Genomic DNA, 22,463 nt, shown 5'->3' with positions numbered 1-22,463 from the left:
TCTCATTTTAAGAAATACCTTATTAGAAAACACTTAAGCATTTTTCTCCTACAAAGTTTGCAGTTTTCCTATTCTCAGGAAACAATATATCCAGGAAATTCAAATTTTCTACCCATATATTCTGAATCATATATCTTTTTAATCAGAATCATCATCTGTCTATGGGGCTAAACTTGTAGCTATAGTAGCATGGTTTATTTCCTCTTCTCCATCTATTTAAGTGATAACTTGGCTTCTTCATAGAGCAATATTCTTCTAAAACTCTTTGAATTTTTGTGCAAAGAAAGGAAACCATTGCTTCTTAGATTTTTACACATATAGAGAAATCTTTTTAGAGCCATGAAGTATTAGATGAATGCATCATTGGTTGTGATACATGAAGTTTCACTCTCTTAAAAGGCATCAGCAAGCATTTCTATCAAAAGTGTCTTCCGTTCAGATCCATATGTGAGTATAAGATTGTTTCACAAAGTCAAGAACTGAGGTGATGCTGATTAAACATATTTTATGTAAAATCTAAAGTTGGTTAATTGACCTCATGTATATCCATGCATTTATGTATTTAGTCCCAGAAAAGTGGCAGTATAGTTTTGCTTTTATGTTTAGTCTCAGCTTCTTTCTCTTTTCCTAAGTCCTCCCCATTTCATTTTTTCTTCCAAATCTTTCTCCAGTCTCTTTATCATCTATATCCTCATTATCCTAGTTCAGGCCTTTGTAATCAGACCAGACCATTGCAAAAGTCTCCCTAACTCAGTGTTATTCAAATGGCTGATGGACTGTAATGAGAAAAGTACTATAGAAATTGAGGTTAAGCATTTAGAAACTATTATATTATCTTTTAAAATTTATATTCTTTTGATTTGTTAATTTAGATACATGCACATATATATATATTTTTAATTGAGGTACAGTTGATGTACAATATTATATTTGTTTCAGGTGTATAGCATATTAATTCACAATTTTAAAGGTTATACTGCATCTATAGCTATTATAAAATACTGACTATATTACCAAAGCTGTATAATATATCCTTATAGCTTATTTATTTTAACATAGTAGTTTGTACCTCTTAATCCCCCAATAGTCAATCTGAAGCTATTTGCTTTGCCAGGATGTAAAACTATTCTGTCTCCCCAAACATACTGCAAAGCCTGCCATATGCTTTTTAATGCCTTGTATGAGTCATTTGGGAGAAATAAAAGATCTGCATCTGTAAGATGGTGCGTAGTAGGAGAGGGAGATAAGTTGCAGGTGTTGGGTGTGGTAAGGTGAATATGTTTGGCTATTATAGCATTTTGACATGTTTTGAATTCCAAGCATGTAATGATTGAATTTGTCTCATTGACTAGGTTGTGGACCACTTAGAGTGTCATTAACTCTTCTGGTGATTGTCTTGTGGCATAAACTGAGCACTAGTGATATCCAGGATGACCACACACGGATCTGTGGCCAACTGGAAATCAAAGCAAAATAAAATGAATTAACAACTTGTCCAACAAAAATGGTTTGATAATAACTTACCCAACTGCTCTGTCTTCCTCTTCTGCTCAAAAATATCTCTACTGATGACTCTGAATTGGTACAAAATAAAGGCCTAGCCCCTTGTCTTGCCATGCAAGATCTTGTTTATCTTTTCCTTTCTCCAGTCTGTCCATTCATCACTCTCTTAAACCCATGGTAAACAACAGAAATTGTTTGTGTGAAAGCTATGTGCTATTTATACTTTTTAAAGTTTTTGCTCAAATATGTGTCTCCTTCAGTATAAAACCTTCCCTGGACACCCAGACTGGTTTTATTGTATTGTAATCTCCTCTCTTGGAGAAGGCAATGGCACCCCACTCCAGTACTCTTGCCTGGAAAATCCCATGGACAGAGGAGCCTGGTAGGCTGCAGTCCACGGGGTCACGAAGAGTCAGGACTGAGCAACTTCACTTTCACTTTTCACTTTCATGCATTGGAGAAGGAAATGGCAACCCACTCCAGTGTTCTTGCCTGGAGAATCCCAGGGATGGGGGAGCCTGGTGGGCTGCCGTCTGTGGGGTCCCAGAGAGTTGAACACGACTGAAGTGACTTAGAATCTCCTCTCTCCTCCTTCAGTTATATAACTATTACTACATACACCCTATTGGAACTTCATTATCATGGGAAGAAAGCTTTTTCAGACAGCCACTATGTCCCATTCCTCATTATTACACCCAGATTTTGCAGAGTCAACATTCAATACTAGATTGTTATATTAATGAATAATTAAAGTATATTACAAAAGCATCAAGATTCCTCAGTTTGGGTTCCAGCTCTGTAGTAGGCATAAATGTTTCCTGGGTAGACTTGCACATTTATTTTTATGTTCAAGAGTATATTCAAATGCAAATATTGGACTCAGGATTGGACTCAGTGATTTCCAGTATCATGTCAATAAAATTTTAAGGCTCTACATTTTGAGAATTCTATATACAGTTTTAATCTAAAAAATTATACTTTTCATTCTTTCTTCAAATCTCCCCTAATCCCTTGGACCTGTAGAACCATTTGCCAAGTGGAGAAATCTTCAATTATTTTTATAGAAGCCTTTCAATCACATTAACTACTTTTCAGTATCAGTGTTTTCCCCTGAAGAGTTCATCTTATACATGCACTCCATTCAAAGTAATAATGAATTATAAATGAAATTCCTTTCTAAATGAACATTGCAGGAAAACACTGGAAGCGTTACAATCCTTTTTGTTTTAAAAGCCACACAGGTAGTAAACCTATATTAGACTTTTAGTAGAAATTCTAGTAGTTTGAGAAGCGGTAAAATATATACATATAAAAATATTAAAAAGCTTCCACACAGAGATATTAAGTTATGTAAGTGATAGTCAGTTACAATTATAAACGTGTTGGGTGCAATGCTGCAGACCACCTCTCTTTCTTCCCTTGTCTCCCTCTACCTACCACATACTCAGAGACATCTTTTGCCTTCCTACACTACCCGTGGCCACCCAGACACAGGAATGGTTACCTAAGGGTAATTCAGTAACATGACACATTTGAGTACTCTGGGTCATACACAGTGTGAGATCATTATTTGGTACCCACATACATTAAATTTTTTAAAGCCGTTCTTGGATTTGATCCAAGAATTATCTCATCAATTAACACCCCAGCCACAGATGCAGAAGCAGAAGGGTGGAATATCACCCTGAAATACTAACAAAAGGGGAGATGGAATTGAGACAGAGAGGAGGAAAGTGCTTTATGTCTACTAGGTGGCCACAGTTAGCCTCCCAACCCACGTACCGGATGAGTCCTTAGGACAAGTGCTCACATCTCTACAAAGAGTTGTGATTGTTAGCAGCAAGTGTTAGCAGAAACAGAGTGTGGGATGGGAGGGTGTGAAAGGAGAAGGGGTGAGAGGAAGTCATTGGAAGAACCCTGAGAGCTGCTTGAGGGGAAAAAGGACGAAATGAGAAAAGTAGAACAGCCCTAGTGGTTAATACCAGGCAGCTGTGTTTGCTGAGAAGGAAAGTAGGAAGGTTTCTTTTCAAGCCTTTCAAGATTTAGTGTTCTATTACAAAAGTAGATTTACTTTCAAAGACATTTAACTCCTGGAGTAAAATGTATATGAGAGAAACAACATTTTGGGTGCATGCAAAGCATAGGCTATATCACTCTTTAAAGAAATACTCTTTTTCTTCACAGGATTTGGATGCAACTTTTTACCTGAAACATTCAAAACTAATGAGAAAAGAAAATCATTTATGAACTAGAAAGAACTTTGAAAGGTGATCTAGGTTGTTATAACTGGCATTGTTTTAATTCTTTTATGACTTTTCAAGGATGTACTTACATCTTTATGACTTTTAGAAATGTTTATTAACTGTTGGTGACTGTTTGAGAACTGGGGATAATATGATGAACAAAATGACTCAGCCCTGATGTCTTTCATAGTCACTGAGGAATATAGGCAGGAACCAATCACAGAAAACTTATAAATGTTATGATGGGGAGGTAATAAATGTTGTGAAAGGCATTGCAGGAACTCTGATTCAGCAAGGGGAACAGGAAAATTAAAACACGTGACATTTTTTTCTAAAATAAAGAGGGTGAGTGAGAGTCACCTAATGAAAAATAAGGCAAATTTTTATGTTTTTGTTTTTTAATTGTTAAAAGATGAGGCAGGAAGGGGGAAAGGATGGATGGGGGAGAAAATGGAAAAGGCAATTAATCATAGCTGGAGTATAGATGGCAAGACAGGGAGTAGCCCAAGATGAGTCTTGAGAGGAAGGCAGAGAAGCTGGTAAGGTCAGGGGTGCCCTTGTGGAAGTGGTATAAACTGGGATACTTTATAGAATGAGAAGAGGCACTATTAATAATTAGACAAGGACATAGGCATCAGTGATTCTATTGAAAAGACATAGAAAGAATTCTAAACAAAAAGATGGTTTGCTGACATAGGCATTTTTTAAAATTCCATTTAATTGAAAATGGTTTGGAGAGATATAACAGTAGGCAAAGGGAGACCAGCTAGGAAGGTTCTAGACTAACTTGGATAACTGATGATCATGACCTGAACTAGAAATAGTTTTGGCTATTTGGAGTGGAATAGATACCCCTTGATTTAAAGGAAGTATAATGGACCAGAGTAGGTGGAATTGAGGGGGTGCTGGGAGTGGGTTGGAGAAAAAGTAGAAGTCCAGAATCACTTCCAAGTTATTATTTAAGCAACTAGTTTACGGTAATGACTTTATGAGATTAGGAGCATTGGAAGAGAATCGAGATTTGAAGAAGTGTCAATAGAAGGAGTTGTCTGTGTCACATTGAGTTTGAGGGGCCTGGAAAGTTTCAATTGGCAGGTTTGTGTGATGAGATATAAAAGCAGAGGTCATTGACAGAGCTAGTAAGGTGTAACTAATAACCTTTTTTAAGAAGAGAGGGTAAAAATGATAAAAAGACCTTGGACCAAGGCTTTAGGTTTTCCAGCATTTAACAGTTGGGTATAAAAAGAAAGGTTGGTAAAGAAGGCTGAGAGAAAGCAACCGAACAGATAGCAGAACACACTTCTGAATGAAGTATCAAGTAAAGTAAGGTTACTAGTCTACAGTGAATACAGTCACAAATATGCCATTTAGACTGCCATATGTTTAATGTCTTCCTTTTTATTTTCTTGTGCTATAGTTTTCTATATCAATTGCTATAAAGATTTCCTATATAGATTTTCTGTATAGGTCACCATGAACTGCTTGTTTTCTTTCTTTTACATTGAACTGTCAGAAATTTACTGTAATTTTGACTCTATCAATGGTAATACAAGCATTATATGCAAACATACAGAACCCTCAGTTATAAAAGAAGCAGTAATTTTAACTGTTTTGTGAGCAAACAATTTAAGTGTTTGGGGACTTACATTTCTTTTTTCTTTGTGCTTTTTTTCATTTATCTAAACTGGAATTGCAAATCCAGTTTGCAGTATGCCTACTAACTCTCAGTAGTAGTTTTTGTTTTTGGCACAAGTTGGTATTCAGAAAGTGTTTATTTTCTCCCTTTCATTTTATTTCTAATATTTAGCTTATTTTAAGCTTCACTGTCAATCCATTCTACTGTCACTCCCCAGTTCTTGGATTCTGTTCTTGATTGAGTCATCTGACCACATAGAAAGCTTTGGAAAGAGAAAGGACTACATTAATGCATCTCCCCAAAACCTTATAACTCTGAGGATGTCTTTATAATACAATAAAATCATTGGGTTATAATCCTCTCCACTGTCACATCTTTAAAGATATTTTTTCATTGTTTTACGGAATTTTTATTGTCACAAAGCAGAAATGTAAGACTGGTTTGGTTTTGCTTCTTTGAGAGTAACTCTTTTCTCCCTTTTGGATGCTAGCAATGGCAACCCACTCCAATACTCTTGCCTGGAAAATCCCATGGATGGAGGGGCCTGGTGGACTGAAGTCCATGGGGTCGCTGAGGGTCGGACACGACTGAGCAACTTCACTTTCACTTTTCACTTTCATGCATTGGAGAAGGAAATGGCAACCCACTCCAGTGTTCTTGGCTGGAGAATCCCAGGGACCGGAAAGCCTGGTGGGCTGTAGTCCATGGGGTCGCACAGAGTCGGACATGACTGAAGCGACTTAGCAGCAGCAGCAGCAGTATTTTTTAATCTTGAAATTTAACATTTTTACAGTGTGTGTGTGTGCACACATGCTGTCAAACTCAGTACACTGGTTTTCCTTGAACAGTTTTGCCATCTCTAGGGCTCCCAAATAAGATCTTTTTGTGATCTGCAATGCTCTCTTTCCCCATACAGTGGACTGTTGTTTCTAACCTATTTCCATTGTTTTTCAAAATCATCCATATTTAGTAACCTGGATTTTTATGAACAAATTTTTTGGCCAACCCAATATTTCTTTATGTAATTTGTTCTCCTTTTGGCAGTCTTTCCAGAATTTTCCTTCTTTATTGAGACTTATTCTGAAGCATTGTGTGATTATGAATGCTTCCAAATTTTATTTAATTTTGTCTACTAGTTTTTAATTTCATTTATCTTTATAGTGAAGAATAGAAACAGAAAGTTTATGAAGTATTGCCCCATAGCCTCTAAGGTTTTTTATGAAGTAAGTGACAAGATGTCTGCTGAGAGTTAAGGTAGGCAAACATGAAAAGAGAGTTTGAGAAGATAAGAGAAATAATGACATAGTTCTAGAGGAGAATAGAAAGGAAATTAGCTAAGACAAGAAAAAGAAGAGCTGAGCAAAATAAAATATTTGGCTGAAACTGAGAACCATAAATTTCTGGTTTCCTTGGGGAACATAAAACCCAGTTGGGGTAAATGAGAAATACTGAAGGCATTACAACCCAAACAATGTACAATGGTGCATAATTATAATAAGCAATACAGATATATTTATAATTCAGTCTTTTTAAATCATAATTAGACATTCCCAAATATACAAGTTTTCTTCTTCCATCAAGAAATCTATAAAGAATAATAAGCGTGATCACATCTTTCTACCAGCCATCTACTTTTTGTAAAATTTTAATTTTATTGATGTATAGTTGATTTATAATGTTGTGTTAGTTTCAGGTATACAGCAAAGTTATTCAGTTATACATATGCATGCAATCATTATTAGATTCTTTTCTCATGTAGGTTAGGATCACATTATTATTCAGTTCACTTCAGTCGCTCAGTCGTGTCCGACTCTTTGCAACCCCATGGACTGCAGCACACCAGGCCTCCCTGTCCATCACCAACTCCCAGAGTTTACTCAAACTCATGTCTATTGAGTCGGTGATGCCATCCAACCATCTCATCCTCTGTCGTTATATTCTTTTTTAAATTTATTTTTAATTGAAGGATAACTGCTTTACCATGTTGTGTTAATTTCTGCTGTACAACAACCCGAATCAGCTCTAAATATACATATGTCCCCTGCTTCTTGAGTCTCTCACACTCCCCCCATCCCACTGCTCTGGGTCCTCACTAAGTGCTGAACTGTGTTCCCTGTGTTACACAGCATCTTTCTACTAGTTTCCTGTCTTACATATGGTAGTGTGTATCTGTCAGCGCCACTCTCTCAGTTCATCCCACCTCTGACCCCCGGCCCATGTCCACATGTCTGGCCTCTGTGTTACAGTTTCCACATATACGTGTTAGTATACGACATTTGTTTTTCTCTTTCTGACTTACTTCACTTTGTCTAACAGCCCATCCTCTTGCTGACAAGTTTTCTAATAAATATACCACTCATATTCAGAACAGATGTATCTAAATTTACTGGATTTTTAATATATTTTAAAATGTAGACTCTGACCTAATTTTGTTTCTGCTGCATCCTGAATACCTTCAGTTCAGTTCAGTCACTCAGTCGTGTCTGACTCTTTGCGACCCCATGAATCGCAGCACGCCAGGCCTCCCTGTCCATCACCATCTCCTGGAGTTCACTCAAACTCACGTCCATCGAGTCGGTGATGCCATCCAGCCATCGCATCCTCTGTTGTCCCCTTTTCCTCCTGCCCCCGATCCCTCCCAGCATCAGAGTCTTTTCCAATGAGTCAACTTCGCATGAGGTGGCCAAAGTACTGGAGTTTCAGCTTTAGCATCATTCCTTCCAAAGAACACCCTTAAGCTTCTACTTTTCTAATTTAAGCATAAAGAAGAAGAAAATGACTTTCTAAATAGACAGATGTTTCAAAATAACAATGCATATATTTAGGCTAGAATTACTATTTAATCTATTTTTTATATCTAGAAAATGCTTCAAAGACAGTTACATTAACTATACATATAGGTCTTAAATTATAGATTATATTATTTACACTGAAATAAGAAACATTAGGGTTTCCCAGGTAGAACTGGTAAAGCACCCACCTGGCAATGCTGGAGACATGAGAAACATGGGTTCGATCCCTGGGTTAGGAAGATCCCCTGGAGGAGGGCATGGCAACCCACTCGAGTATTCTTGCCTGGAGAATCCCATGGACAGAGGAGCCTCATGGGCTATAGACCATAGTGTCCCAAAAAGTCGGACATGACTGAAGTGGCTTAGTACACATGCAAGAAATATTACCAAAATCTGTTTCATAAGTTCTCCACCATATGTATATGTATGTACACACACACACAAACACACACACACACATATATAGTAAATTTTATAGTGGTCATAGATAATAATGTGATGAGTTAAAATGATGCAATGATAAACTTTCAGGTATTATTTTAGAATTACTAGAAAGCATGAAAAGATTTATTCACTATTTTGCCTTATTGCACATTCAGTTCAGTTCAGTTCAGTCACTCAGTCGTGTCCGACTCTTTGCGACCCCATGAATTGCAGCACACCAGGCCTCCCTGTCCATCACCATCTCCCGGAGTTCACTCAAACTCACGTCCATCAAGTCGGTGATGCCAACCAGCCATCTCATCCTCTGTCGTCCCCTTCTCCTCCTGCCCCCAATCCCTCCAAGCATCAGGGTCTTTTCCAATGAGTCCACTCTTCACGTGAGGTGGCCAACGTACTGGAGTTTCAGCTTTAGCATCATTCCTTCTAAAGAAATCCCAGGGCTTATCTCCTTTAGAATGGACTGGTTGGATCTCCTTGCAGTCCAAGGGACTCTCAAGAGTCTTCTCCAACACCACAGTTCAAAAGCATCAATTCTTTGGCGCTCAGCTTTCTTCACAGTCCAACTCTCACATCCATTCCTGACCACAGGAAAAACCATAGCCTTGACTAGATGGACCTTTGTTGGCAAAGTAATGTCTCTGCTTTTCAATATGCTATCTAGGTTGGTCATAACTTTTCTTCCAAGGAGTAAGCATCTTTTAATTTCATGGTTGCAGTAACTTAAGGCAAATCTGAAAAACTTACAGATTTACTTAGTCCTAGAGGTGAAAAATCTCGGGAATAAAGAAGCAGAAAGGGATGCCACAAACAAAGAGAAATAATGACAAGAGGGACTGGTGCTGCTAAGTTGCTTCAGTCGTGTTGGACTCTGCAACCCCATAGACGGCAGCCTTGTCCCTGGGATTCTCCAGGCAAAACACTGGAGTGGGTTGCCATTTCCTTCTCCAATGCATGAAAGTGAAAAGTGAAAGTGAAAAGTGAAAGTGAAAAGTGAAAGTGAAGTCGCCCAGTCGTGTCCGACTCTTCACAACCCCATGGACCGCAGCCTACCAGGCTTCTCTGTCCATGGGATTTTCCAGGCAAGTGTACCGGAATCGGGTGCCATTGCCTTCTCTGACAAGAGGGACTAGTAGCATAAATTTAGATCTAAAATTGTAGCTGTTCTGAGGTATACCAATGTGCCAGGTAACAACTAGATGTATAAAAATTATTATTTTCACTAGAAATTTCCCCGAAACAAGTGTCACAATCTTTAAAGAAAATAGAGAAAAATCCTTAACTTCATTGTGGCAATGCCCTGCATACACACCATCTGTATTTATCTACTAGGGCTTCTATAGCAAAGTGCCACAGATTGAGTGGCTTAAACAATAGAAATTTATTTTCTTATAGTTCTAGACACTGGAAGTACACGATCAATGTGCCAGCAAATTCAATTTTGGTGAGAACTCTCTTCCTCCCTTGAAGAGGGCTTTTTCTTTCTTTTTTTTTTTTTGCTGTGTCCTCACTGGCTTTTCCTTGGTTGGGGGTGGAGGTGTGTGTGTGCATGTTAAGTATGTATGTATGTACACACACATGCACACACACAGATCTGCTGTTGCCTCTTATAAAGACACTAATGCTATAGGATCAAGGCCCCACCCTAATATCTCATTTAATTCTGCTTCCTTAGAAGCCCTATTCAAATAGAATCATCTTGGAGTTTAGTGTGTCAACATGAGCTTCAACATTCATTCAGTCATTAACACCATCCCTATAATGTAATTACTGGAAAAAATATTTTCGCTTCATTAAGAAGTAATCCTCTCCCTATGTGCCATTTTGGAGCTATTTAAATTAATTCTAAATACTTGAGATCCATAGTTTAAATCAGCTTTAGGATCTTTCATGCTTAGGACTACTTTGAAAGCTACTTGATTCTCAGCTTTACCCTAGCTGCTTTCCGTGATCTGCCAGGGAGGTAGCAAAAGTAGGAGTGGAGGATGGAAAATCCAAGATATACAGTACAAGTGGTGCACTCTAAACTTAAAAAAAAATTTTTTTTAACTGAAATATAGTTGCTTTACAATGTGGTGTTAGTTTCTTCTGTACAGCAAGGTGAAGCAGCTATATTAACACATATATGCCCTCTGTTTTGGATTTTATTCCCACTTAGGGAACCACAGAACACTGAGTAGAGTTCCCTGTGCTATACAGTAGGTTCTCACTGGTTATCTGCTTTATACATAGTAGTGTATATATGTCAATCCCAATTTCCCAGTTTCTCCTCTCCCTCTTCCCCCACTTCCCCTGCCTCGATGTCCATACATTTGTTCTCTATGTCTGTGTCTCTGTTTCTGCTTTGCAAATAAGTTCATCTCTACCGTTTTGTAGATTCCACATGTATGCATTAATATACAATGTTTGTTTTTCTGACCTACTTCACTCTGTATGACAGCTTCTAGGTCCATCCACATTTATACAAATGGCTCAATTTTGTTTCTTTTTTTTTTTTTTTAATTTACATTATCGTATTAGTTTTGCCAAATATCAAAATGAATCCGCCACAGGTTTACATGTTTTGATGGCTGAGTAATATTCCATTGTTATATGTGTCCCACATCATCTTTATCCATGCCTCTGTTGATGGACTTTGAGCCTGCTTACATGTCCTGGCTATTGTAAATAGTCCTACAGTGAACATTGGGGTACATGTATCTTTTTTGAATTATGATTTTTCTCTGAGTATATGTCCAGGAGTGGGATTTCTGGGACTTATGGTAATGACCAAAATGTATCTCATGGACTGGCCAAAAAGCTTGTTTGCTAAATCTAAATACTCTTTTCAAAAATAGTTACAGTTATAATTAGAATTGGAGAAGGCAATGGCACCCCACTCCAGTACTGTTGCCCAGAAAATCCCATGGATGGAGGAGCCTGATAGACTGCAGTCCATGGGGTCGCTAAGAGTCAGACACAACTGAGCAACTTCACTTTCACTTTCCACTTTCATGCATGGGAGAAGGAAATGGCAACCGACTCCAGTGTTCTTGCCTGGAGAATGCCATGGACGGAGAAGCCTGGTGGCCTTCAGTCCATGGGGTCGCACAGAGTCGGACACGACTGAAGCGACTTAGCAGCAGCAGCATAGTTAGAATTAAAGTATTTTGTTTGAAGCACTGTTACTTTTGAGTAAATAGCCAGCCAACCTTGTTAAGTTCCTTGGAGCTTGTAACAAGCTCTTTTCCAAAGAATGAGCTTGCCTAGATTTTACATGCTTAAAATATTTAACTTTGTTATTGCCTTATGTGTTTGTTTTTTAAGTGCTATTGTGAAATTTATCTATGTGTATTTGTTTTGAACTGTGGTGTTGGAGAAGACTCTTGAGAGTCCCTTAGACTGCAAGGAGATCCAACCAGTCCATTCTGAGGAGATCAGCCCTGGGATTTCTTTGGAAGGAATGATGCTAGAGCTGAAACTCCAGTACTTTGGCCACCTCATGGGAAGAGTTGACTCATTGGAAAAGACTCTGATGCTGGGAGGGATTGGGGGCAGGAGGAGAAGGGGACGACAGAGATGAGATGGCTGGATGGCATCACCGACTCGATGGACGTGAGTCTGAGTGAACTCCGGGAGCTGGTGATGGACAGGGAGGCCTGGCGTGCTGCGATTCACGGGGTCGCAAAGAGTCGGACACAACTGAGCGACTGATGTGATCTGATCTGATCTGATATTTGTTTCACACTTTACCTAAAATAACTTTATGAAAATTGCCTTGAACTAAGGATTGTGACAACTTTTATACATTAATCTTTACTGAACTCTGCTGAATGATCATCCTGATATTTCATTTTTACCTAAACCTAGCACTCTTCTTTTTTAACCTTCCTAGTTACATTTCTTAGAGAGTTTTCTACATATGTCATTTTTTTGAGGTGAGAAAGTAATTTATTGGACTGTTTCATGTTTTCCTTTGTTTAATTTAAGACAAAACATATTTCTGGAATGGACTGTTGCAGAGGAATTGTGTCAAAAGCAAAGTATCTAATAACCTCTTCACTGCCTTTGCAAGAGCTCAGTATTAAAACATTTGTCTAGGGCATTAAAATGACGTACAGAGTGATGTTTATTGCTCTGGAATAAAAAGCCCTGCATGCTGTTTTTCCAGAAATTCTTTTCTTTGTCTCACTGCATACTTGGATTTGCTATGCAATATGATTTTTATTCCTTGAGCCCAGACTTCCTAGATATACCATCCTTGATCTGTTCACTTCTTGTCTTCTATACATCAAACAATGCACGCATCATTGGAGTATATTATTTTTAAAAACAGGTCTGGTACTTTCTTGGCTCTTTTGTAACTGTTATTATTGGAATTTTTACAGTATTATGGAATTCAATGGGACCCTACAATTTCCTTGAGTGTAGGATTTCTTCTTTCCTGTGTTTTTATGCCACAAAACTAAGTTTCAAAGAGAAACATGAGAAACACTCTTCTTTCTGCACAGAATAAAAGGGCCTCAGCAAATTCCTAATCTAATTAACATCTTTAACAACTCAGACAATAAATTGACTGCAACTGCCCTTGAAGCTCTATGCCATCTTGTTAAGCTCCTTTCCGAGACGGCTATAAATCAGAGGAGAAATGCTAGGGTTGTTGCACATGTTTGTTGCTTGTTCCAATGTGAAAGGCTGATTGCTTTACCAACTGCTCATTTAGACTGGATACTTTTTTAGATGTGTTTAGCATTTCAGGTTTGGAAAAGAGGCCTGTCTGAATTCACAGGACTATATGTTGGCTACAGTTCCTTTAAGCCAAAGTCTAATAACCTGGTTGCTTAGATTGTAACGGATTATGCACATTTTTCAAATAGAATACTGGACAAAATAAAACATGTGAAAGGAGTTATGCTACCCTTCAGTATTTGATCAGAAGTGATAGCATGCTTTTGAAATTTAGTAATTCCTTTTGTAACATGAATTTCTGTGAGAGATGGTTAGGGAACTCAGTTTATTCTGTGGTTGAGATAGCCCTGGGTTATCATTTATGTTAATATAATCAGTGTTGTATTTCAAACTAAACACTTTACCCAACTGAGGTGCAGATGGAAAGGCAAGTGTTGGTTAATTATTTGAAAGTAAATTTAGTCTATCTGGACACATTTCATCTTCTAGATACATGAGTATTGTGGTGGGCTGAGCTCAAGGGGTTTTCTGCTGCTAGTTCAGTTCACTTGTAGAGGACCACAATATATATTACATGGCCATCACTCTGGGATTTTTAACAAATGCCTTTTTTTTTTAATGATATCTTTTATGAACCTCAAAAGAAAGAGTCCCTCAAAGATCATGCTGTGGTATAAAACAAAAGAAGACTAATTATTTTGAAGTCTAATTCAGAAAGTCTTAATTATTGTCACACAACATACAACGATCAAATAACTTAGCCGAAATCTTAAAAATAGTCAATTATATTTCATCATGTTGACAAACAAGGAAAAGGTTTTAGCCTATTCATAAAATGGGAAAAATAATAATGAAAAAATTGGGAAAAATATCATCTAGTTATTAGAGAAATATGAATAATGATATCTTTGAATAACCATTTTATACCTGTTTATTTCAAAAATATATAAATTATAACCAACATCTGTAAAGTTCACACTTTCACACACTGTTTATGGGGTTAAAAAGAGACATGATTTTTCAGAAGCCAATTTCATAATATATACACCATTTCTAATATTTGGCAATCCTATCTGTGGTTATCTATCAAAGAGAAATAACTGAGATGGTTAGAAAAGCATTATTTATAATTGCCAAAAATTTGATAACATGAAAGTGTCTGAAAATCAAATGGTTAAGTTATAACATATCAGCTAGCTGCATATTAATCAACAATTAAAATGATGATTATAAATATCATATACCAATGTGGAAAAAAGCTTATGAACTAACATTAACATTAGGGAACAAAAAATAAAAACAGGATGAAAATTTTGTGCACACTACAGAAACTTAGAAATACACAGATAAATAGATGGAGAATAATACTCCAGAACAATGGTAGCTGCAATTTGGGGGCAATGTTTTAGGAATATTTTTCCTTTTCTGCTTTTCAAACTTTTTAGTAATATTGCTATGTTAATATTATCTTTATAAGCCTGGCGTGCTGCAGTCCATGGGGTCACAATGAGTTGGACATGACTGAGCAACTGAATTGAACTGAATATTAAAAAACATAGTGATTTTTAATCCACTGTTTATAGATTAGTAAACAAAGATGCCACACAAATAACTCTTTGGGAAATGACCTCTGCCCAACTTTCTAACATTCCATAAATATGTATTTATTTCTGAATTATTGTGAAAGAATGAGAAAATATTAAAGAAAAATGAGGCAAAGCCTACCTGCACTTCAGCAATGGCTAATATGTCATGAATGAGTTGTGAATAACTGCGGAAGATTTTACAGACTGACTTAACTGTCTATTTCCACATCTTTGGGATGGAGGCTAGAAAATATTTTGCAAAAAATACTTTTCTGTAAAGCATATTATATATGGATTAAAGCTTATGGAAAGTCTCTTTAAAATGATGGGTCAGTCAGCCTAATGGAGAAGGAAATGGCAACCCACTCCAGTATTCTTGCCTGAAAAATGCCAAGGACAGAGGAGCCTGGTAGGCCATAGTCCATGGGGTTGCAAAGAGTCAGGCACAACTGAGAGACTAAGCACACACAAGTCAGCCTAATGGCAAGCTGTGAAGAACTACTGATGAGGGTTCCCCCCAATCAGGGCGATATCACAAATCTTCCAAATTAGCACTTACCCTTTAAGGTTAGACTTGAGAAATGGAACTTTCAATGTCTCTATTATCCAGATGAGCTTTTGTTTCTTGACGAGTTTTGGTGTAGCGTTATTTCTACATTTAAGGTTCCCAGACACCTGCAGTTCCAAGAGAAGCCTGGGATGTGCTCTGTACATCCTCAGCTGCATCATGTCACTATTTGGAGGAACAACTTAGGGAATTCAGCCATTCCTGGGGGATAAAGGATTTAACTTGACTTTATTTATGGAATCCACGTTCAGTTGAATATTTGTTGCATGTGTCCATGCATGACTACATAAATGAACAATTGAATATATGATTGAATCACATTTTTATTCTTCTTCTTATGGGCTCTCTAATATTTTTTCTTACCGTTTCTCTAGATGAGAGTGAGGAGGCTTGACCTACATTTTTCCATCCCACATTCAAGGGAAAGATGAATGATCTGACCAATGTGAAGATTCATCTGACCTGGTTCTTCAAAGTTCAAGGTACTCCATTTCTTTATGAAGCAACATCACCTGAAATAGTCTGCTACAAAGAGAACTCTCCCCCAAACAGGAGGGTATATGTATCTGTGAACAAATTTATATTGACACAGAGTGAATCTGACCTTCTAAATAAAGGCCAGATAAACCAGATAAACCTTCTAGATAAACCAGAACAGGTCTTTAGTTTCTCAGCTTAGATGAGAACTACTTGAATTTGAGGGTTTAGAGGCAAGATATGAAGATCCATAAGAACTGGGGAAGCACAGTAAGTGGTCAGCCCTAACCTAGCTTGGCTTTACCAGTGGCCAGTGGCAACTAGTGCTAAGGACACCCTCTCACATGGAGAACCTAGGGACTATGCCTCTGAATTAGAAGTTATGTAAGAATTGAATTGGGCCTGGAGGTTTTTTTGAGTTTTTAAAGAAAAAGAATGAGAGCCTCAGTCTGGCCTATTACCAAAGCTGTCTCTCTTGAGTAGTGTAGTAGAGTTTTTGCCTGCCCATGCCTATAGTTTTTGCCATAAACTATAAACTTTTCTGGTTATTTGGGCACAATTATATGATACTATGATGTTTGTGGAAAAGATAATGGCACCCCACTCCAGTACTCTTGCCTGGAAAATCCCATAGACGGAGGAGCCTGGTGGGCTGCAGTCCATGGGGTTGCTAAGAGTCGGACATGACTGAGTGACTTCACTTTCACTTTTCACTATCATGCATTGGAGAAGGCAATGTTCTTGCCTGGAGGATCCCAGGGACGGGGGATCCTGGTGGGCTGCCATGTCTGGGGTCGCACAGAGTCAGACACGACTGAAGCAGCAGCAGCAGCATGATGTTTGTAATTCCCTTTTCATTTGACTAGCTATAGTCACTGCTATGGATATGTTTAGAATCATTAATTTGTGCAACTCACAAATTTAATGTATCTCCTAACTAACTTAAAAGCAGTAATTGTACTGAAAAAAACAATCTCTGTATGTGTCTTACAGTGTGAAGTGCGTGGAGTCTGTTTTGTTCTCTCTTATAGTCTTTTAAATTTAGAATTCTTATCTTAATGGCTCTTAATTCCTTATTTATGCTGATTTGCCTTATCCAGTACTTTTCAGTTCAGTTCAGTTCAGTTGCTCAGTCATGTCCTACTCTTTTTGACCCCATAGACTACAGCACATCAGGCTTCCCTGTCCTTCACCATCTCCTGGAGCTTGCTCAAACTCATGTGCATTTAGTCGGTGATGCTATCCAACCATCTCATCCTCTGATATCCCCTTCTCCTCCCACCTTCGATCTTTCCCAGCATCAGGGTCTTTTCAAGTGAGTCAGTTCTTCGCATCAGTTGGCCAAAGGATTGGTGTTTCACCTTCAGCATCAGTCCTTCCAATGAATATTCAGGACTGATCTCCTTTAGAATGGACTGGTTGGATCTCCTTGCTGTCCAAGGGACTCTCAAGAGTCTTCTCAAGAGTCTTTGAACCACAGTTCAAAAGCATCAATTCTTCCGTGCTCAGCTTTCTTTATAGTCCAACTCTCACATCCATACATGACTACTGGAAAAACCATAGCTTTGACTAGAGACAGACCTTTGTTGGCAAAGTAGTGTCTCTGCTTTTTAATATGCTATCTAGGTTTGTCGTAACTTTTCTTCCAAGGAGTAAGCGTCTTTTAATTTCATGGCTGCAGTCACCATATGCAGTGATTTAGGAGCCCCCCCTACCACCAAGGTCTTTTTTTTTCTTTTTTTGAGTACACACTTGCTTTCATTAGTGTGTACTCAAAAAAAAAAAAAAAGATAGCAAAATAAAGGAACTAATTAAAAACCATATGCAATTGCATCTTTTTACCTATTCACTTTGATTTTTCTCTGACCATCTTATTCATCTGTATCTCTAGCACAAAATATTGTGCTTAACATGTGATAGGTGCTCGATAAAGCTATATTGAATTGGAATGAAATATATCCATGAGCATTAACATAATTAACATAATTATATCTCTATATGATATAATGTATAATGATATAAATGTATATTATATTATTAACATAAAACATTAGCATCATTAACCTAATGATATCTAAAACATGTACTAAATTTCATGAAAGATGAATCAAAATTTTCAGATTTTCCTTCTCAAATAATACTCAAACATGTCATCTAATGAGATTCTGGGACTACATTCAACAGTGGATTTGGTTGTAAACTATATAACTCCCTGGTCATCGCTAAGCAAATTGCTGAGACACTAAATCACTTTATAAATAAATATACAGAGCAACAACTGTGTTTATCTCTAGTTTCTATGAATTGGTCATCCAAACAAAAGATCTTCTTAGACCATTTTGTTACTTAACATGTAAACTTGAAATCTTAAGCCTTCCAATTATGCCTAATGAGAGTTCCCAAAGTTATAAGCCACGTAAGTGAATTGTTAAATAATCTAATTTAGTGAGTACTTAAAATAGCTATGTTTTTAAAAGACTGGGTTGACCAGACACAAAAAGACCACATATTGTACTATTCCATTTATACAAAATGTCTAGAAAAGTCAGAAAGACAGAAAGTGGGTTAGTAGTTGCCTGGGGCTGTGGGCAGGGACAGGAGTTAACTGTAAATGCCACAGGGATCTGAATAGGGTGATGGAATTGTTCTAACCAGAATTGTGATGACGGTTGCAGAACTTGGTAAGTTTACTAAAGTTTTCCATACACACACACAGCAATGGCTTGAGTAAAATGTTTTCAAATACTATGTTATTTCAGTGGTTCTTTAATAAAATATATTCAGTTTAAGCTTTTATGGTGGTTCGTCACTAAGTTGCGTCCTCCTCTTCTGACCCTGTGAACTATAGCCCGCCAGGCTCCTCTGTCCATAGAATTTTCCAGGCAAGAATACTGGAGTGGATTGCCATTTCCTCTTCCAAGGGATCTTCCCAACCCACGGATTGAATACTGGTCTGCACTACAGGCAAATTTTATTTTTTTACCATCTGAGCTACCAGAGAAGCACAACTGTCATTTTGTTACACATAGACGATAACAGAAATAATTCTAGATGTTTGCCGTGCCTTCCTACATTTAGGGATGGATGTGCCTGGTTTCCAGATGGCGCTAGTGGTAAAGAACCTGCCTGCCCATGCAGGAGACATGACAGACAGGGGTTCAATCCCTGGATTGAGAATAACCCCTGGATTAGGGCATGACAACCCACTCCAGTATTCTTGCCTGGAGAATCCCGTGGACAGAGGAGCCTGGCAGGCTACAGTCCACAGGGTCACACAGGATCGGACACAACGGAAGTGACTTAGTACACATGCACGTGCATGCCTTATTTTCCAATTTTAACCAGTTTACTGGAAAACTCAGATGATGACAGTGACTGAAAGTAGTCTCTGGAAGGAAATTTAGAATTTATGCAGGCACATCATTCATGTCAGTCTTTATCGCAGCTCTGCATCCCCAGCACCTATCATGTTGTCATGTACATGGCATGTGCTCCATAAATATCTGTGGAATGAGTAAATGCAGAACCATGTGACTGCATAGCTTGGCAATAAATTTGCTGATTCTATAGCAGGGTTTCCTATAAATGTAGGAAGCTGTATTAAGTAATTTATAACCTACGTTCTGTTTTGGTACTTCACAGTTGTTTAAGATTTAACACACAACACAATTATTTTCAACCAAAGATCATTTTTTCTGTACACTACTCTTTTGAAATATTTTTTTAACTTCTCAAAAACTGAATGTTCCCCCATGAGAAGGGGGTTAAAAAATAAGCACACTCGTCCATCAAGTTACTAGAATACAATGTAAAACCATTTCTATAATCATAGAAGTAAGTGGTTATTGTGTGTTCTGGTTTATTCATAAAACTGTTGGAAAGACCTACTTGCAGTTCAGCTTTTGGCAGTGGACCCTTTTCAGGAACAGAATCAATAAAAGTCAGGGTGCATTAAGGGATTTATGGATCAAAACAAAGGCGTTTTGGCAAAAAAAAGAAATTAATTCTTTATAACCCAAGTTTGACTTATGATAGTTGATTCTGTTAAGCTAAATGGTATATTTAACTCAGTCACAGAGTGCTAATTTCATGGTCCTTTTCTTTCCCCCAGCTGTTCCTGCATAGGTGTTAGAGGTAATTAACTGCCATTTTTCTCAGTAATACAGAAACTGCAGTGAATCAAAAACCTCTGTGAGTGATTGTAGAAAATGGCAACACTTAGTTTATTATGTAGCACATTCTTATTCCAGTTGTCTAATGTTGGGAGCAGTTACCCTAGAATTTTTCTCACTGTATAACAACTTTCAGTCCACTGATGCACACATGCATGCATACATCTTGGCACACACATACAAACATGAATGTACATTGACACACCAAAAGGCTGCATTTATTTATGGCAACTGTAGTTATAAAGAAACTAGATTGAAATTTCAGTATTCAGTTTAAAATAAGAGCCACTACTTTTTAATTGTTTTTCATTGTTCCATCATTTTAAAATGGATAGCTTGTGAAAAAAATAAAATGTGTCCATTGCATTGTAGTGAGAAAGAATGCATCTTTTCCTTTTTATCTGCAGCATGATCAAGAAAATTTGAATATCATCATTTTTTAGTAGCCTGTGACTCAGAGGTAGTCAAACTTCCAGTCTCTCAACTGAGATCACTAATAACTGCACCTATCACAGTGACTCCATTTGAAACTGTACTTCTGGAAGTATTTCCTAATTGGAAGCTCAATGCTCAGCTCTTTAACATATTATCTGGGCAGGCTGCTAGGAAACAGTTGAGAGCCTATTTCTGTACCTTTAATCCTGTGGTACAGGTAGAGTTCCTAAAACCAAGATTCAGCCTCTTATTTTGCAATCAAAGCCTGCTCTGGGGGCCACATATGTGTAGTTGGGCCACCAGAACCACAGAGGACTTGCCATGTGTTTTTCACCTTGGGAATTTCTATCAGCAGAGTTCCACTAGGTGCTGTCTTTTCATTTAAGAGGTCGATATGCAGAGTACATCATGAGAAACGCTGGGCTGGAAGAATCACAAGCTGGAATCAAGATTGCCGGGAGAAATATCAATAACCTCAGATATGCAGATGACACCACCCTTATGGCAGAAAGTGAAGAGGAACTCAAAAGCCTCTTGATGAAAGTGAAAGAGGAGAGTAAAAAAGTTGGCTTAAAGCTCAACATTCAGAAAATGAAGATCATGGCATCTGGTCCCATTACTTCATGGGAAATAGATGGGGAAACAGTGGAAATGGTGTCAGACTTTATTTTTGGGGGCTCCAAAATCACTGCAGATGGTGATTGCAGCCATGAAATTAAAAGACACTTATCTTTGGAAGGAGGGTTATGACCAACCTAAATAGCATATTCAAATCAGAGACATTACTTTGCCAACAAAGGTCCATCTAATCAAGGCTATGGTTTTTCCAGTAGTCATGTATGGATGTGAGAGTTGGACTGTGAAGAAAGCTGAGCGCCAAAGAATTGATGCTTTTGAACTGTGGTGTTGGAGAAGATTCTTGAGAGTCCCTTGGAGATCCAACCAGTCCATTCTAAAGGAGATCAGTCCTGGGTGTTCTTTGGAAGGAATGATGCTAAAGCTGAAACTCCAGTACTTTGGCCACCTCATGCGAAGAGTTGACTCATTGGAAAAGACTCTGATGCTGGGAGGGATTGGGGGCAGGAGGAGAAGGGGACGACAGAGGATGAGATGGCTGGATGGCATCACTGACTTGATGGATGTGAGTCTCAGTGAACTCCGGGAGTTGGTGATGGACAGGGAGGCCTGGTGTGCTGCAATTCATGGGGTCGCAAAGAGTTGGACATGACTGAGCGACTGAACTGAACTGAACTGAGGGAGACTTGGCCACTGCTTCCATGACCCACGTCACCACATGCCTAAACAGGGCTTTCTCATGGCAGAGGCAACCGGGTACCAAAGACACTTGTTCCACTTTTCTTTAAGGTACTCCAAGGAAAGCACATTGGGCCCAGAAGACAACTTTTCAACACATTGTCTCTATAGGACCTGGAGGAGTCATCTGTTAAATTATCCTACTGAATAATAACCTAGCATCTTGTTTGATAATGTGTGTCTTCCTCATGACACTTGAAGCTCACTAAAATAAAGTCCACATTTTTCTTTTTGTTTACTACAGTATACACAATGCCTTTAGCATATTGCTTAGTGCATGGTAGGAAATTGATATTTATTTGTTGAAATACTTTTAAAAATTATGACATACATTTGTGTGAGTAGTTACTTAACTGTTATTATTCAGTTATAAACTCACTGGCTTGTTATGATTCTTGATGTCCACCCATATAAAGAGAGGCAGATTACTGCTGTATAAAGTCAGCAGTATTTTTACTCTCAACAACTCATAACTTGTTTTCAGAACTTTCAAAATAATGGCTCTAGTATGATGACATATTTAAAAATCAATTTTTCTATTTGACCCAGAGTTTCAAGCATTTCTTCTTTCTGAGATTGTTGTGGGCAATTAGGGACTGGTGTTCGTTCATTAGCCTCCTTAGTTTTG

At 38.0% G+C, this 22,463-nt stretch overlaps 1 long non-coding RNA gene across 9 annotated transcripts in view; it reads left to right on the top strand.

Annotated features, from left to right (window-relative positions):
* The window catches only part of LOC147374527 (uncharacterized), a 358,179-nt gene that overhangs the window by 179,996 nt on the left and 155,720 nt on the right, over window positions 1-22,463 (top strand). For all 9 annotated transcript variants that reach the window (XR_015162856.1, XR_015162859.1, XR_015162858.1 and 6 more), the window contains exon 2: window positions 15,812-15,919. This is a non-coding gene — a long non-coding RNA (uncharacterized LOC147374527). The remainder of the gene's footprint in view (window positions 1-15,811; window positions 15,920-22,463) is intronic.

Source organism: Bos grunniens, chromosome 4 (assembly GCF_055505025.1).
Source record: "Bos grunniens cultivar Pamir isolate PY7600 chromosome 4, Bosgru_T2T1.0, whole genome shotgun sequence".
NCBI classification, from domain to species: domain Eukaryota; kingdom Metazoa; phylum Chordata; class Mammalia; order Artiodactyla; family Bovidae; genus Bos; species Bos grunniens.
The sequence above is the reverse complement of the archived record's forward strand: the minus strand, read 5'-3'. Positions and strand labels throughout refer to the sequence as shown.